This window comes from Euprymna scolopes, chromosome 1, assembly GCF_053919585.1.
Source record: "Euprymna scolopes isolate OS-2025 chromosome 1, ASM5391958v1, whole genome shotgun sequence".
Taxonomy (NCBI): domain Eukaryota; kingdom Metazoa; phylum Mollusca; class Cephalopoda; order Sepiida; family Sepiolidae; genus Euprymna; species Euprymna scolopes.
Window position 1 is genome coordinate 165,999,238 of NC_136482.1, and position 17,938 is coordinate 166,017,175.

Sequence of the window (17,938 nt, forward strand, 5' to 3'; positions counted from 1 at the left end):
ATGACACGCTGTCATTGTCATCTTTTACGACCAGTAGGAAGTGATAATTGCTATGATGATTTCGACACGTTGGCGACCAAATCTTACCGAATGTGTTTCGTTCCTCGCCACTGCGCTTTCGCATATAGCTGAGACTTCATTCGGTGTGATTGTAAGTGTCGCATATGCGGGAGGCTACGTGTATGCCTTCGTGTCCAACATAGGATCATTATTATATCGTATGAATGTTAGGATTCTATTGTAAACATTGGTTTCCGCAATAATTTTCTAGTTAGAATTCTAATAGAATGACATTTGGTACTTACGGGAGAGGTTGGTTGATTAGTTTTGTTTTATGGCATATTAACCCTTTTCAGGTTATTTAATGCCGAATCCAGTAATTTTTAAGGATTTTTTTTTTTAATAGAATATATTTTTTGTCAAGGTGGTTTCTATTTAACCCACAGTTGGGACCCTAACAGGTACTATCATTCCGGGTCAGAGTGGACCTGGGAGCAATGGCAATTAAAGAGTACCCCCACACTCCCGAAAGCCCGCAAGCTGGGGCCTCACCATCGGATATAGTTTTAGGTCATATCCAGGACTTTATAGGAGAGATGGGGGGGGGGTGAAAATGGTTGACAACATCATAATTGAATGTGATTTTATGTGGAACGAATTGGATTCTAACTTGGGACACCCAGGTCGTCAGTTCGCGACGTTAACAACTAGACAACATTTACCGCCCTTAAAACAGGATAACAATATTATGCTTGGTAAGCGGCACAAGAAAAATCAAATTTACTAGTCTCAATAAAAAAAAATGTTTTTTTATTTTTTTCTGCATGGAGGTCACAACTTATCAAGGTCCGGAAGCCACTCGGGGATAAGGGTTATTGCGTGTACAGGAATCAATGGGATAGTATAGTAGTAATCGTTAGTATTGGAGATTTGATAAAGTGTCTTACTTAAGGGGGCGGTTCATCAGGAAGTTGTTTATGTTGGACTTGAAGACATCCAAGTTGTAGTCAGATAGGAAACAGGCAAACTGAAGAGAGTTCTACAGTCGTGCACTTCTAAGTTTTATTTGTTTTAGTGTCGTCGAAATGCTGGTGCCTTCTTTACAGTCTTTTGGGGTTATTAGAATGGTCAATTCAGTAGGAACCGTAGTCCATGTACACATTATCAGAATCACTATAGTCAATTATTATTTTTTTCAGAAATTCGCGTAAAGGTTAAATAGTTCTTCTTCATATATTTTTATTCAATTCGATCCTAATTGGTACTTATCTATTTTGCGACCCAATCTCCGGCAACTTCGTGTCTGTATCCTCTAGCAGGCTGCGTAAGGATGCCGAAGCGATTAACAAATCCGCTGTCAAAAAAAATATGACAAGTTTCACCGAATTACATTAAATCTAAGAAAAAATGTAAACCAAAAATGACTTTCGAAACGCTATGTAAAAATGACATCTTCCATATGTTAAAAATGGCTTTATAAATAGAAATCCATGTTTAACATAAGAACAGGGCACTAGCAGTTTTCCTTTCAGCATCTCCAGACTACTTTTGTAACCTGCCAGGAAGTGCCGACCGGAAGTTACCGCAGATTGGGCACTCAATAAATATTATGAAACAAATTATGACAGAATTTTGCCGATTTCTAGACAGAAATGAAATATAAAATCAGCAGTATATCCCTTGATATAGCAATCGCGCGATCGAAATGTATGTTTCTTTTTAAAGTACAATTTCACGACGATGCTTGACTTATTTTATTTCAAACTTAAATTGAAGCCATTATCAATACACAAGCATTAGGGTAAGGCATATAAAATCAACATTAATATGACAGACACGTTCGCAATGAACGTGCCCGTTAAAAGCGTGATAGTTGATTTTTGTATTTAAAACTTTAATTCCCGATATTATATATAAAAATAATTGTAAAAACTCAACAGAAAGTTCATTACAGTGCATTATAAACTAAAATGTGTTGTAAATTAAGTGACTGCGAGGAGGAATATTAAGCTTCCTTTCGGAATACTGCCACGGCTGCCCGGATAGAGCGGTCAATCTGATTTGATTGAAGAAAAATATGGAAGTGTGAATCATTTTTCATCATCATGTTGTGCCTCCCTTCTAGTATTTCTATATTCCTTTGAATTCTTGTTCTCTCTTGAAATAAATACTATCGTTGAAATTCAAAATATTGGACAGTTATAGGCGCGTTTCTTCATGTTTATCTACTGTTTGATTTTTAATTCTTCTTTTATATGTGCATATGCACTGTGTTCATGTGTGTATGTGCGTACTTATATGTATAAGCATTTAAGACTGACGTGGCACCTTCTCATTGGCTATACATCCTCCTCCTTATCCTCCTCCTTCCTCTTCCTATCCCCTTTTCCCGGTGTATGCTCATCATTTTCACTAGACTGATGAAGACTGAAGGATCGGTCAAAAATATATACTTGTAAAAAAAAGTTGTTTTTTTTTTTTCTAATTATTATTTTGTATTCCTGGTCGTCACCAATAGAAATCGAATAAAGAAAAGTTATTAGTTTTTACACTTTTCGTATCTTTTTATACATTTACATACTAGCAAAATAACCGTCGTTGACTGGGTCGAAAAACAGCCTACAGAAAATGGACTCTGATTTATGAAAGTATGATAGGTTATGAAAAGGAAGGGTTGTAAATTTGGGTTGAATTTCGGAGTATCAAAAGCAAAGCAAAATATGATGAAAGTAAAAATAAAATAGATAAACCCCATAATGTATTATACCATACCTGTTCACACTGAAATACTTATCACAATATTCTGTGGATTTATATTAAAAAAACCTTGTTAAACTTTGTGACATATTTCCATTCTATGGAGGTCAGGCGCGAACGGACACCCCATAATTTTATTATACCATATTTCTTCAAACTGAAACATAATTATCAAAGTATACTTACGCAGATAGACATGAAAAGTCTTTATTAAAGTGTCTGCCTATTTCCATTCTATGGAGGCCAGGCGCGAACGCAGACCCCACAATTTTATTATACCATCCCTATTTAAGTTAAAACATACTTATCAAAGTATTATTATGTACATCTATGTCAAAAACACTTGTAAACGTTTATTTGAATTTTTAATTTTTTTATTTCAATACTTTGTGGACCAGGCACGAACGCAGACCCCACAATTTTAATGAACCACCGTTCTGCCAGATCAAACATACCCATTCCTGTGTCTCGATACATCGTCTATCATTATATGTAATCATTTTTTAAAATAGTCAACCATATAGGAGCCTATTCGTGACCAGACACACACACACACACATACACGCACAGACATTCAGCTTTATATATATATATATATATATATATATATATATATATATATATATATATATATATATATATATATATATATACCGTGCTAGTATATGTCCATGTACAAATAATATATGTAGGAAGATAACGATACTTCTATGTCAGATTTGCAAACAAACTAACGTCATAATGTTTCCTGACGGCAATATACATGCTTGTAATTTCCATACTCACATGAAACTGTCTTCTTCGGAGAAAAACGGAGAAAACTGCCTAGTGTTAGTGGTTCTTCTGCTGCTTCCGTTTTAATAATTCACCGTTTTACAAAGAAATAGACACTCATTTTTTTCACAAATTTTATTTGCGCATATTAACTGGTATTTATAGTTCTGATATGGCACTGTTGAGGTATCTTAATAGAACTTTGTTTTCTTTCTATAATACTATTCCAAGTAGTAATACACACATATATATATATATGTGTGTGTGTATATGTATATATATATATATGTATATATATATGCATATATATATATTACTACTTCTTTATATAATACCATTCCAAATAGTAATATATATGTATATGTATATATACATGTATATATATATGTATATATATATACATACAAGTAGCAATATATATATATAAATATATATATATATATATATATATATATATATATATATATATGAGCATATTTTGAATCGACCTATCGACCTGTTACGCACACCATTTGAAAAGGGAAAAGTTTTCCGAAATTAATAATGGAATACGTCACATAGAATTACAAGTAAGACATTTTACCATATAACTGAATATATATATATATATATATATATATATATATATATATGTACTTATTGATTTGTAAATCGCCACTTGTTCTCGTTTCCTCTTACCAACCGCGACTATAATTCATTCCTCGCATTGTGACAGCCTTCTAAATCTCTTTTACACACCTATCCCACACAATGCTTCAAGCAAACTACATATCAATCATATATATATATATATATATATATATTTATAAGAATGTGAGAGATTATATATATGTGTGTATGTGTGTGTGTGTGTGTGATGGACTCTTCCGTCGATTTCGACGGATGACCTTCCGCCACAACAACTATATATACTATGTTTATAGTGGTGAAGGCTTTGTGTGGAACCAACCATTGTTTGGTATTACTGCTAACCTTTGTCTGTGCAGATGACTGCCTCAGGACAGAGTATACAGTATACCGCAGATTTTTACATCAGAGTTTCTTTCTAGATGCGTGATTTAACGAAGACTGGACGTGCATCTCTCCCAGTGAATTAATGCGCTCCAGATACCAACTTGGGAATTTCTACGACTCAGCGGCATACATACAGCGCCCAGCCTTCCCAAGCAATCACCCATCTGGTACTGGCCAGGCTCAACTTTGCTTAACTTTGGTGGTCTGGCGAGAACCAGTGTGGCAACGTGATTGTGCCGTACACACACACACACACACACACACACACACACACACACACACATATATATATATATATATATATATATATATATATATATATTGATTTTACTTAAAATCTGGGAGATGATTGTGGTTACTAACATAGACTGATGACCTGTGTGCTCTCAGCTCAAATTCTAGTCCATTCCATAAAAAATCTTTCACTCAGAATGTTTACAATCTTCCTGTAGTTCCTCAGATAAGTACCCGATGCCATTCGTAAAAGTATTTTGACTAGAAACATATCAGAGAAACCAATGCTAAGAATAGAGTCTCTGCACTCATATATCCGTAAAGAACTAAAAAAAAAAAACATTAATTTTCCTTCACAAGTTGACAAGTGAAACATGTTATATTATTTTTTGTAGGTTCTTAAATGTTACCAGATTCCATAACAAGAATTAATCTCCTCTGGTGGATTATCCAGCTAAGTGCTGCTATCTGAGTTTACATCAATATGAAGAGTATAGTGTATAACTATGTTGAGAGAATCAGATTAGGCTTTGAATATTATTTTTAATATTTGTTCTCGGTTTACTTGTAGGATGAAGTATCCTCATTTAAAGTCGTCCTGGCAAACCTTTGTAGAGAGACACCGATCGAGGAGTGTGTATGTATGCATAAATGCAACAATCTAACGTAAAACGGTTAAAAACAATCGAAAAAATAACCGAAAAAACAATCGAAAAAGCATCCGAAAAAACAATCGAAAAAAACAATCGAAAAAACAACTGAAGAAACAATCGAAGAAGCAACCGAAAAACAACCGAAAAAAAAACAATCGAAAAAAAAACAACCGAAAAAAACAACTGAAAAAACAATCGAAAAAACAACCGAAACAACAACTGAAGAAACAATCGAAGAAGCAACCGAAAAAACAACCGAAAAAACAATAAAAAACAACCGAAAAAAACAATAAAAAAACAACCGAAAAAGCAACCGACAAAACAATCGAAAAAACAACCGAAAAAAAACAATCGAAAAAGCAATCGATTGGGAATTTTGTAAACTCACAACCTTTACGACAGTAATGGAATCCGAATGTAAAAATACACTTTGTAATAATGAAATACAAACAGACCAGCAAGTGGCGATTAGATGTGATGACAGTCAACAATAGGACCAAATCTGTCAGATCACAGATTCTGTCGTTTTCGTAGTTAAAATAAAGCAAACAGGACGTCGAATTTCCTGGCTGCCGAAACAACTCTTCTCTGTCAAGATAATAGAAGTAAAACGCAGTCGAGGAGACTAGAAGAAGCAACACAAAGGCCAAACTTGAAGAAGTGTGATATTATTAAGCGCACATGGGGGATCCAGGGCAAAAACGGCCAAACCTAAAGGCAGACTATCGCAAAGGTAAAGCTACCTTCAGAGTCAACCGACGTGCGGACCTGGAGAAGAGAAAGAGAAAGAGGTAGGGAGAAGAACGCCCTTTGGGCCAACTCTTCAATGGGAAGTAGAACTACCTGCCCTCACAGCGAAAGTAAGTTCAAGACCAGAATCGGCCTTGTCGGTCACATCAGCAGACACCAAAACCCAGAACACAGCAACCATCCTCACTGTTAACGGGTGAGAAAGCAAACACAACATAAAATATCGTTTCTCGAGTTCATTTTAGGACGGATTTCTTACAATAACTTAGCGATATATTCAAAACAGCAAATATAGTTGTTGTTGCGAAGGGCGATCATCGTTAGAATTGGTAATACTATTTTTTCACTGATGAAAACGAGGAACGATTAAATAACACTATAGAAAATGGCAGAAAAATGGGAGTGGCAGATGTTCGATGGGATCAAGCGACAACTTATTTCAGATAACATAATAAAACATTTTTGTTTATCTCGCCTTTTTGCATCACGTTTAAAATTAATAGACACCAACAAAAACCACAGAAAGAATCGCCCTCTGGAACAAGGGTCATTCAATTCTACATGCCGCTAGATGTGATCTTTCTTATTAAAGACTCATATTAAGGCAGAAATGTGCATTGGTAAAGAAACAGGTCGACATCAGTGTGCGAAAATAGTGAGATTTAACAGAAAAACCAACAAACGAAAAAAAAAAGAAGATTTTTAAAAATTCAAATATATAATAAATAAAAAGTACCAAAATAAAGTAAAGTTACTCTTCTACCTACCTACCTGGATATGTTTCGTGTGTTTTAACGTATTTTAAAGATTTTATTCGGTTCGAAAAACAAGTAGTGTCGAGTTGGTAGGTTAAAGCCATAACAACATCGCCGACAAAGACCTTGTCTTTTTTATTACGTAGATTCCTATCAGTGGTTTGTTTATTTTTAGAGTTTTAAGCAATTATTGGCACTCCAAAGACGGCATGTTCTTGTCGGCCATTTTGTTTTCGCTTTTACTTACTAACTCGACACTACTTTCTTTTCGAACTGCATAAAAGCTTTAATTACGTTAAAACACAAAAAAAAATCATTCAAGTAGGTGAAAGATTAACTTATCTTTTCGTTGGTAATATTTATTAGTTGTAGATTTGAACGTTTCTGCTCTTCTTTTCCGTTGTTGACTTCTCTGCTCAATCCTTGAAGATTCGTTAAAATAATCGTCTGTAATGAATCGTTTGAAATAGTAGGTTTAGATTTTAATTTAGGAAATGTGATTCCTGCGTTAAGTAGATCGCAAAGTGATTGTAAGAAGTCGCCTCTAAAAGGAACGATATGTTCAGTGATGCTATCCTTAGTTCTTCCTCCACTTTAGAGCTTCTCTAAGTTTATGGTAGGAAAAGTAGATTACAGGCATGCGTCTAGTTAGAAAATAGGTTCACCTTAAAAAAAGAGAGATAGAGAGTGGTACAGAGAAAGGAGAGAGAGAGAGTGTACGTGAAAGAGAGAAAGAGGGAGAAAGAGAGAGAGAGAGAGACTAATAAAATATGAATGAGGGAATGTGCGTTTCTAGGTTATGGGGATACAATGTTTGCGTATGTATAGAAGCAAAAGAGGGAGACGGTGTGAGAAAGAAATAAAGGGAGATGTGGAGAGATCAAGAGTAGAAATAAAAGAGAGATTATGTGATAATGTATGTTTGTGTTGCATGTGAGAGAGAGAGAGAGAGAGAGAGAGAGAGAGAGAGAGAGAGAGAGCGAATACTATGTGCTCTGGTGAAGTCATCGTACTCCTGCCCCGTCGACATCATACCCTCGACAAACTCACTTAACAACAAAATCACACCCCTTCACCGTAGAGGTCCCTAAATGCGGGAGGGCTTTCTATTCTAATAGTTTATTACTTCGGGCAGCTGGACTTTGGAATTCCTTTCCTGTTACTTGCTTCGTTTACTGTACTGGCATGCAGAAGTTTAAATGTAACTTAAATAGACGTCTTGCTCAATATGATCCCAATCAGTAGCCCCTCTGTCCAAGTGGCGACTTGCTTTGTTTCGGGTTGACGTGAGCGGAAAAAAAAGAAGGAAATTCGAGAGAGGAAGAAAAATAGTGAAAGAGTGATTTAGAGTTAAGTGCTAACAAAAAGATGACGTGTGTAAGAAAAGTTATTATATGAGATATTGTTTGAGAGATGCGTTCAAGAAAGATAGAGAAGGAGAGAGAGAGAGAGAGAGAGAGAGAGAGAGAGAGAGAACAAAGAAAAAAGGTGTGTACACGTATTTATGTGCACAAGAAAGAGGGATACGTAGAGTAGAACCTCTGGATACGGTGACCCTAGGATACGGGTTTTCAGGTTACGATGTGGAATACGATGTTTTTCCGGTCCCTGGTTACGGTATTTGGCCCGGTGTTATTTATAATGTTATTAGATTATATACATATATAGTGCACTGTATTTTGTTACTAATTCTTAATGCTGTATCCCGGGGTTCTACTATATATAGTATAGGGAAAGAGAGAATAAAGCAGATTTGAGAGAGAGAGAGAGAGAGAGAGAGAGAGAGAGAGGCGGGAGAGATAGACAGGAGTGATGGAAAAAAGAGCACCGCAAAGAAAGCTCGCGTGTATGAGAGATATAGAAAGAATATCTTAGTCTGTTCATGTTTTTATTACGTGGTAGAGGAAGAGAGGGGTGGAGAGTGAAGAGGACAGGGGTTGGATACAATGCGACGGCTATTAGAAGCCAACCAACCAATTTGGCGGCAAATTGTCCCAAAGTTAATAACTTGGGCCGCCGACAATAAAACAATGAGGAAAGAAAAGCGATATGGAATCTTTAAAATGTAAAAAAGAAAGCAAAAACTAAAAAAAAACAAAAAAAAACGGGTCGACAGATAATTTTTTTTTTTTTTTAAATCCATCAGACCTAATAATAAAGATCCGTATATAAGTAGACAGATAAGATAAAACCTGTTAGAGACATTCAAATGTACTCGTCGGGTTAGAAAAGTCGTCGATGGCAAGCGATGTAAACAAGGGCACGTTGTAGCGAGACTTTGGGTGAAGTGAGTACACGCTAAGATATACGGAAAAAAAAATGAACCCACAAGACACTATAAACAGGTCGGACAGAATGATATACTGTAGATAATAAAACAAAATATTAAAATCGGCAGCGCAGAGTAAGGACAACATTGTCATTATATGGTATTTTAAAGTGTAGAAAGCAACCATTTTTATTGCTTTCACACTAACCAAGGTTGGTTGGTGATTAGGGCTATGACAACAGCATATTCTTTTCAATGATATGACTCTCAAGTATATATCCGACACGGGTTTGTATTACTGTACACATAGATTCGAAAAAGTTGTCAAAAAAACAAATATATAACAAATAAATGTTATCAAAGGCAAGATAAGTTACTTTTCTACCAAACTGGATATGATTTTCGTTTTTTTATTCAATTTAACGTGTTTATTCAGCTCGAAAAGCATACAGTGTTTATCGATGTATTGAAAAATTCAAAATGGCGGCCGACTCTCTCTTTAACACGTTAAGTTCGGAAAAAAGGTGTTATAAATAATAAACTAGACAAAATACTATGGAAAAACCACCGAATATATGTCAAGTTATGTCACGGTAACATATATTAAGCGAATTTCTAATAGTATTTTGTCTAGTTTATTATTTATTACACCTTTTTCCGAACTTACCGTGGTAAAGAGAGAGACGGCCGCCATTTTGAATTTTCCAATATATCGGTAAACACTGTATGCTTTTCGAGCTGAATAAACATGTTAAATTGAATAAAAACACGAAAATTATATCCAGTTTGGTAGAAAAGTAATTTATCTTGCCTTTGATAACATTTACTTGTTATATATTTGTTTTATGACAACTTTTTCGAATCTATGTGTACAGTAATACAAACCCATCCGACACAGTTAGATACAGTTAATCACAGGATAACCACATCACTCTATATAAAAGCATATAAGATATACACTCGAGAATCAAAACAATGAAAAGAATATGCTGTTGTCCTAGCCCTGTTGATGATACTCCTCAGTTCGAAAGTGACAAAAATTCCCCTAAAGCTCCAATAGACTTCGTTACATGGCGCAAACATGTACACTACTGTAAATTAAGGTAAAGGTCAGATTTTAATAGTGATAGAACGCTTCAATTAATGTTCCCGACTCCGGCATAATTACTGGTTTTGTTCTAAATTCCCGATTTTCATGAAATTACCGTTGTAGATTCTGTTTCTAAAATCGAATAAAGAGTAGAATTTTACTTTTACGAGAGGAGGATTTAGTGGATAGAATTTGTCTACTATTGAATATAAACTAGCAGGCTATCCTGCGTTGCCCGGCAGTACGATATCATAAATATATTTTAATTCATGCAGATTACCTATTTATTATTATAGAGACAATTCTCTGTCGATTATTACATTGAAGCTAATATATAGTAGTGAGATCAAAACTACAAATGTTTCGTGGTTAAATTTTAAATTCTGAAAAAAACATATAGAGACATATATTCGATTTAAGAATGTATTGCTTAACAAAAGGCATATATAGAAGGGGATATTTTTAATTTTTAAATAACCCCTTCTATATATTCCTTTTGTTAAGCAATAAATTCTTAAATCAAATATATGTCTCATATATTGTTTTTTTTTTTTTCAGAATTTAAAATTTAGCCACGAAATTATATATTGCTCTATTCTTAAATATTGAGCGTTTACTTTTTGGCTAGGATCTCCTTGAAAAGTATTACTTCAAGTAATATCCATCAGGATTTTTCATCTGAGTTCTATCCGTGTCTTATATATATATATATATATATATATATATATATATATATATATATATATATATATATATATATATATATATATACTAGCGATGGGGTACCCGGCGTTGCCCGGGTATTTGGAGGTGTGTGGAAACTCCGTGGGTGGGGAGGGGTTAAAAAAGTAAGTATGAGGATCGAACCCGAACCCTTGAGGCAAAGTTGTAAATTAAAGTGTGAAAAAAAGTGGCACATTAACCATTGCCCCACCGCGAGATACAAACGGAAACACGTTTGAATTTGTTTAATTACTTGGATTTGGGAGGTGCCCGTTTTAATGAGTTAATGGGGTTAAGTTTGACTGCGGGATAGTATTCATTTACTGCGGAACGCTTTTTTAAATTTTTATTTTCCCAAGATCTTATAGGAAAAAGACTAACCCACATGCGGCGAGCGACAAATGTTGAATATGTATCTTTCCGAAATCGAGCAAATTAAATAGACAGGCGAGCTTCGTCGTTAACTGTGAGATATTACGATTTATATGTGATATAAAAAGTTTTAAAAAGTTGTGAAGCGACCGACCGCTTCTCTGAAAAAAAGCCTTTTGTAAACATACAGAAAAAGCGAACACACATACATACATACATACATACGTACATATACATACATACATTTTCGCTTTTATATATATATATATATATATATATATATATATATATATATATATATATATATATATATATATATAACGTGCGCATACATTATATATATATGCATTGGCACGTATTTACTCAACACCCTATAAAAGATAAGGATGGTTATATAAACATACACGAACACTGGCCGATCACAAACACGTTACGTTTACACGCATTATATACTCGGTATGTAACATGACACGTTAGAGACTCTCATAAATATATATATACGCGTTATGTACACTAGCTATATAACAACCAATCTCTAATGCAGATATCCGTATGGTCATCCCTGGTCGTATAAGCCACACACGACATATTAATTGAAGCTGGAGTGGTAACGCCAAATATGTTCGAGGACTTTTGCAAGATCTTCCATGAAGGACTTCTCAGAAAAATCAAATCGTGTGGTATTACGGGGCGAATATGAATATAAGATATTTCTTGTCATAACAGTAAGTAACCAAAATAAAAGAAGTAACATTTTTAAACGGCGTAGTTTGTGACACTTTTTATTTGTCCAAACATTGTCTTTTATGAGGAAGAGATAATAAAGCTTATACATGAACTGAAATTCATTTAAAACCATTTAAGCATTTCGACGATATACATTTGGACAATCATGTTCAATACTTCCCGAATATATTAATATACGAGTGACACCATGATTGGTTGATGACAAAAGTAAAGTGTAAATTATATCATTTTCATTAGGTAAATAAAATGCGTGACACAATTACATTACTTAATTACTAAAATCATTATAAAAACGTATCCAATAAAGAATATTCTCCCAAAGTGTTCTACTTTTTATATTAAGACTTATTTAAATTAAAAAAAATATATCTATTTTGGTAACTTTGGTATTAAAAACGTGTTTTATGATGTTTATTTTAGTCGGAGAACTTTGCGTGAATACAAAATCAATTCCCTATATTAATTTCTTTATAATTCACAAGGTATTTTATCATAATCTATAATATAAATCTCACCTGTCTGTTTAAATGTGTGTATGTGTGTAAGTATGTATGTATGCATATATGTTTGTCTGGTAAAAACTATGGTCAAAGGCGACGGATTTTCACGAGATACGTATAATTTCGAACATCGACATTTCGGACGACAAATATCGAAAAATTGGTCAAAAACATTCAATCTTTAACCTCAACTGGGCACTTTTCAACAGATAGGGGTCGCTTTTTTCGCCGATATTTTTCTTATTATTTATTTTCTTTTTGTCTTTACGGTGCCAAATTATCTTCTGACCAACACATTTTAGCCTCATTACAAAGCAGAAATAATAATAATAATAATAATAATAATAATAATAATAATAATAATAATAATAATAATAATGATGATGATAATAATAATAATGATAATAATAATAATAATAATGAAAATAATAATAATAGATTATTTCATAAAAACCACTATCAATTAACTCACATTTAATCATTTTTAATAATTCTTGGATATGGCACTAATTTTGACAATAATTTTTCATCATTTAAACTCACCATATCGCACACCTTACTAAAATAATAATTTTAATATATTGTCTAGGATGATTATTTCATGACAAACACACACATCAATCAACTCACATTTCATCATATTTCGTAATTCTTGGATATATTACTAATTTCGACAATATTTTTTTGTAATTTGAACCAACGTTGTCGTCAAACCTTACTAAAATAATAACTTTGATACATTTGCTGGGCTGATTATTTCATTACAAACACACTAATCTATTAACCTCAATTTCATCATTTTTCAGAATTCTTTGGTATGTTACTAATTTCGACAATCATTTTTCATAATTTATACCCACATTATCGCTCCCTCCTTAATAAAATAATAACTTTGAAATATTGTATTGGCTTATTATTTTATTACTAGCACACTAATGCATGAAATCACATTTAATCATTTTTCATAATTCTTGGATATGTTATTTATTTCGACAATCATTTTTCATAATTTTAACCCATATTCTCGCTGTTCCCTTTTTCCTAAATAATAACTTTGATATATTGTCTAAGCTGATTACTTCCTTACAAACACACGAATCAATTAACTAATATTTTATCATTTTTTCGTAATTCTTGGATTCGACAATAATTTTTCATAATTTAAGCCCTCCTTATCTCTATCCCATTTACTTATAAAATAATTTGATATATTGTCTAGGCTGATTATTTTATTATAAACACACACATCAATTAAATTACATTTCGTCATTTTTCGTAATTCCTGGATATGTTACTAATTTCGACAATAATTTTTATAATTTAAACAATCCTCATCGCTCTCTCTTACTAAAAAATTACTTTGATATATTGTCTGGGCTGATTACTTCATAAAACACACAACTATCAATTAACACACACTTCATCATTTTTCTTAATTCTTGGATATGTTACTCATTTCGACAATTATTTTTAATATTTTAACCCACATTATCAACCCCCACTACTAAAATAATAACTTTGATATATTATCTCATTTCAAACACACCAATCAATTAACTCACATTTTGTCATTTTTCAAAATTCTTGGATATGTTACTAATGTCAACAATCATTTTTCATCATTTTAACCCACATCATCGCCCCACTTATTAAACTAATAACTTTGATATATTGTCTGGTCTGACTATTTCATTGCGAACACAGTAATGCATTAAATAACATTACATTTTTCATAATTCTTGGATATGGTACTAATTTCGACAATTATTTTTCATAATTTAAACCATCCTTATCCCCCTTTCTTACTAACATAATTACTTTGATATATTTCCTGGGCTGATTATTTCATTATAAACACACACTCGATTAACTCACATTTAATCTTTGTTCATAATGCTGGATATGTTAGTAATTTCGTCAATAATTTTTATAATTAAAACCCCACATTATGCCTCTCCCTCGTACTTATATAATATATTTGATATATTTTCTGGGCTTATTATATCATTACAAACACATCAATAAAGTAACTCACATTTCATCATTTTTCATAATTCTTGGATATGTTACTAATTTCGACAATAATTTTCATAACTTTAACCCACTATGTCGCCCCCCCTTACTTAAATAATAACTTTGATATATTTCATTACAATCAAATCAATCAATTCTGGGTATGCGCATAGTATGCTTCACCTATCTTATCTTATCCAAGGTGACGCTGCGTATTCTGCTAATATATATCGTTCACCTATCTCATTCGATTCCAGGCGACGCTGGGTATTTTGCTACTATATGCTTTCCACCTATCTCATTCAATACTGAGCGACGCTTTCTGATAGTATATATTTGCACATCTCATTCAATCCCGGAACTGACTTCATATCCGCCACCCCACTGTTGAAAATATACATTAAATAAAGTAATGTTTTAATCGTAAACTGTTTCAGCCATTTCCGGGACTGACTTTATATCCCCAACCCACTGCTAAAAATATACATGAAATAATGTAATGTCTAAATAGTAAACTGTTTCAGCTATTTCTGGAACTGACTTATAATCCCAAACCCACTGTTGAAAATATACATGAAATAGAGTAATGTATAAATCGTAAACATTTTCAGCCATTTCCGGGACCGACTTCTTATCTCCCATCCTACTGTTAAAAATATACATTAAATAAAGTAATGTCCAAAACGTTAATAGTTGCAGCCATTTTCGGAACCGACTATATATTTCCCACCCAAATGTTAAAAATATACATTAGATAAAGTAATGTGTAATGCGTAAACGGTTTCACCCATTTTCGGGACTGATTTAATATCCCCCACCCCATTGTTAAAAATATACATGAAATAAAGTAATGTTTAAATCGTAAACGGTTTGAGTAATTACCGGGACTGACTTCATATCCCGTAACCCACTGCTTAAAATATACTTGAAATGAAGTAACGTTTAAACCATAAACTGTTTCAGCAGCTTTTCGAAAGTAATACATAAAAACATTAACACGGTTAGTGATTAGGCAACCATTGCTTCAACATAAATTTCTGAGTGTAGTATCAGTGTCAGCATTCCAATGACTTAAATCCCCACTTTTTTGGTTTTGGTTAATGCAGGAGAAATCCTTCATTACTGATAAAATTCTTATTTTTGTTCTTGACTAGAGTGCCCTTTTTTGGGAGCTGGTTTCTCCCTACATTTTTAACCGACCTCATGTCCAATTCCGCCCTTGTGGGGAGGCAAGTAAACAAAAATAATAATCAGAACGGACATTTTCTAGGCATTTTATAATTCAATCAGAAATAACTTTTTTCCATTTACTTTTTTAATATTAAAACTGTGTTACATTAAACATAGTACCTATTCACAATGTCTCCCCACGGGACAGATTTTGACACCAGAGTCGTTTTTTAACATGGAGAAAAAATTGTCGTAATCGTAAACGATTTCTCTTCCACTGAGAGAGAAGAAATTGAAATGTAACACCTGAAGAACAGATACTACACTTTGATCTTAGCCAAAAGGCCAAGTAAGACAAATCATTTTTATAAGTTTGCCTCAACAGCGACACCAATTTATATATATATATATATATAGAGAGAGAGAGAGAGAGAGAGAGAGAGAGAAAGAGAGAAAGAGAGAGAGAGTAAGTTATAAAATGTATATAGCGATTAAGCTACACTGAATATTCCGCGTTTCATTTCATCTACTCTAGGATTCTTCAGGCGTATGCGCGAATTCTGTGGTTGTTTGTCGTTTGTTTTTATATGCGAATTTTCTATTGAAATTTTAGTTAGCCAATCACATTTCTAGTATCATCCGCGCCCTTCCTATCAGCCAATGAGAATGCATTTATCGGACAACGGCATATATTACCTCTGGTTGACCTGTTTCTTTGCGTGTGCTCTGTTTAGCCTGGATATTTAGCTTCTTGATCTATTTTAAATCTAGGTTAGTGTGTTTTTTTTGCCTTTTTTAATGTTAGTTTATATATAAATATATATGTGTACACTCATATATATATGCACATATATATATATACATATATATGCATACATATATGTGTGATCGTTTATGTATATGCATGTTTATTTAATTTATTTATTTGTTTATTTTCTATTGTTTTTGTTAGTTTTAAAGCTATTTTGTATCGCTGTCATAGAGTAAATTTTATCTTGTGAATACAGTTGTTTGCTATTTCTCTTCTACAGTTTAATAGATGTTGGGGTTCTTTAAAGTACAGGATAGCAAATTTTTCATGAAGACATAATCTACATGGGTCGTCTAGGTCCCTACACGTGGTAGCTTGTCTTATTATTTTCCATTCCACTACCGGCGAATGTCCGCTTCCCTTGAGCTCCCAGTATTTATTCGCTAGTGTTGATTTCATACGGTATTTTTTTATTATTGAATGTACTTTTGTGGTAATAGTATAAAGTTTTCAAATCTAAGGAAGTCATACCTACGTAATATTTCTTGTTATTCGGGTTTTCTCTCGCAAATATTGTGGTCTGGTAAACAACGCTTTTGGTTAGACATTTATTTTGAAGTGGGCAAAGTGTGCGGTGTCTACAGTTGCATTTATTTATAGTATGGTTGTTCTTGTCCAGGGTTGGTTTATTATTATTATTATTATTATTATTATTATTATTATTATTATTATTATTATTATTATTATTATTATTATTATTATTTCTGCTAGTGTTAGTTTTATTTTTGTCATGAGGTCTACTTTTTTATTGTTTATTTTGTTGTTGTTTATATTGTTTTTATTTAATATTTTGTTATTATGTGCTTTAATTATTATCTCTAAATTTTCGCAACAACTGTAGGATAACTTTAAGGTATTTTTATTGAAAATTTTGTGTAAGGGGTTGGTTGTGGGAATATGTTTTTCAATACGATCAAGAAATTTCTTGCCAACTTTTGTTTTTAACATTTGATTGTATGGGGCCGTATACCAAATTATAGTTCTTTTTCTTCTATTTTTAATTTTATTATAGTTATTGGTGTTTTGTTGCTTATATTTGATATCGATATTTTTGTATCCACTATTTTTTAGGGCTGTTTCATAGATATTGGTTGACCTGTTAAATGCATTTTCATCGCTTGAGTTATTACTGGGCCTACTTACGATCGAGTAAGGAATGTGTTTTATAATTGATGGTGGGTGATTGGACTAAGGGTTTACGTATATTGGAGTAGCGTTATCTTTTAAGTAGGGGTAATATGTGTTTTTATCTAAATTTAACGGGACATCCAGGAAGTTTGTTGTTTTTATGTTAGCTGAGACGTCT

The 17,938-nt window shown here is 33.0% G+C and overlaps 1 pseudogene; it reads right to left on the minus strand.

Moving 5' to 3' along the window:
- Positions 1-16,007: 16,007 nt before the first annotated feature.
- LOC145284528 (U2 spliceosomal RNA) lies at positions 16,008-16,179 on the minus strand (annotated as a pseudogene).
- Positions 16,180-17,938: the final 1,759 nt, after the last annotated feature.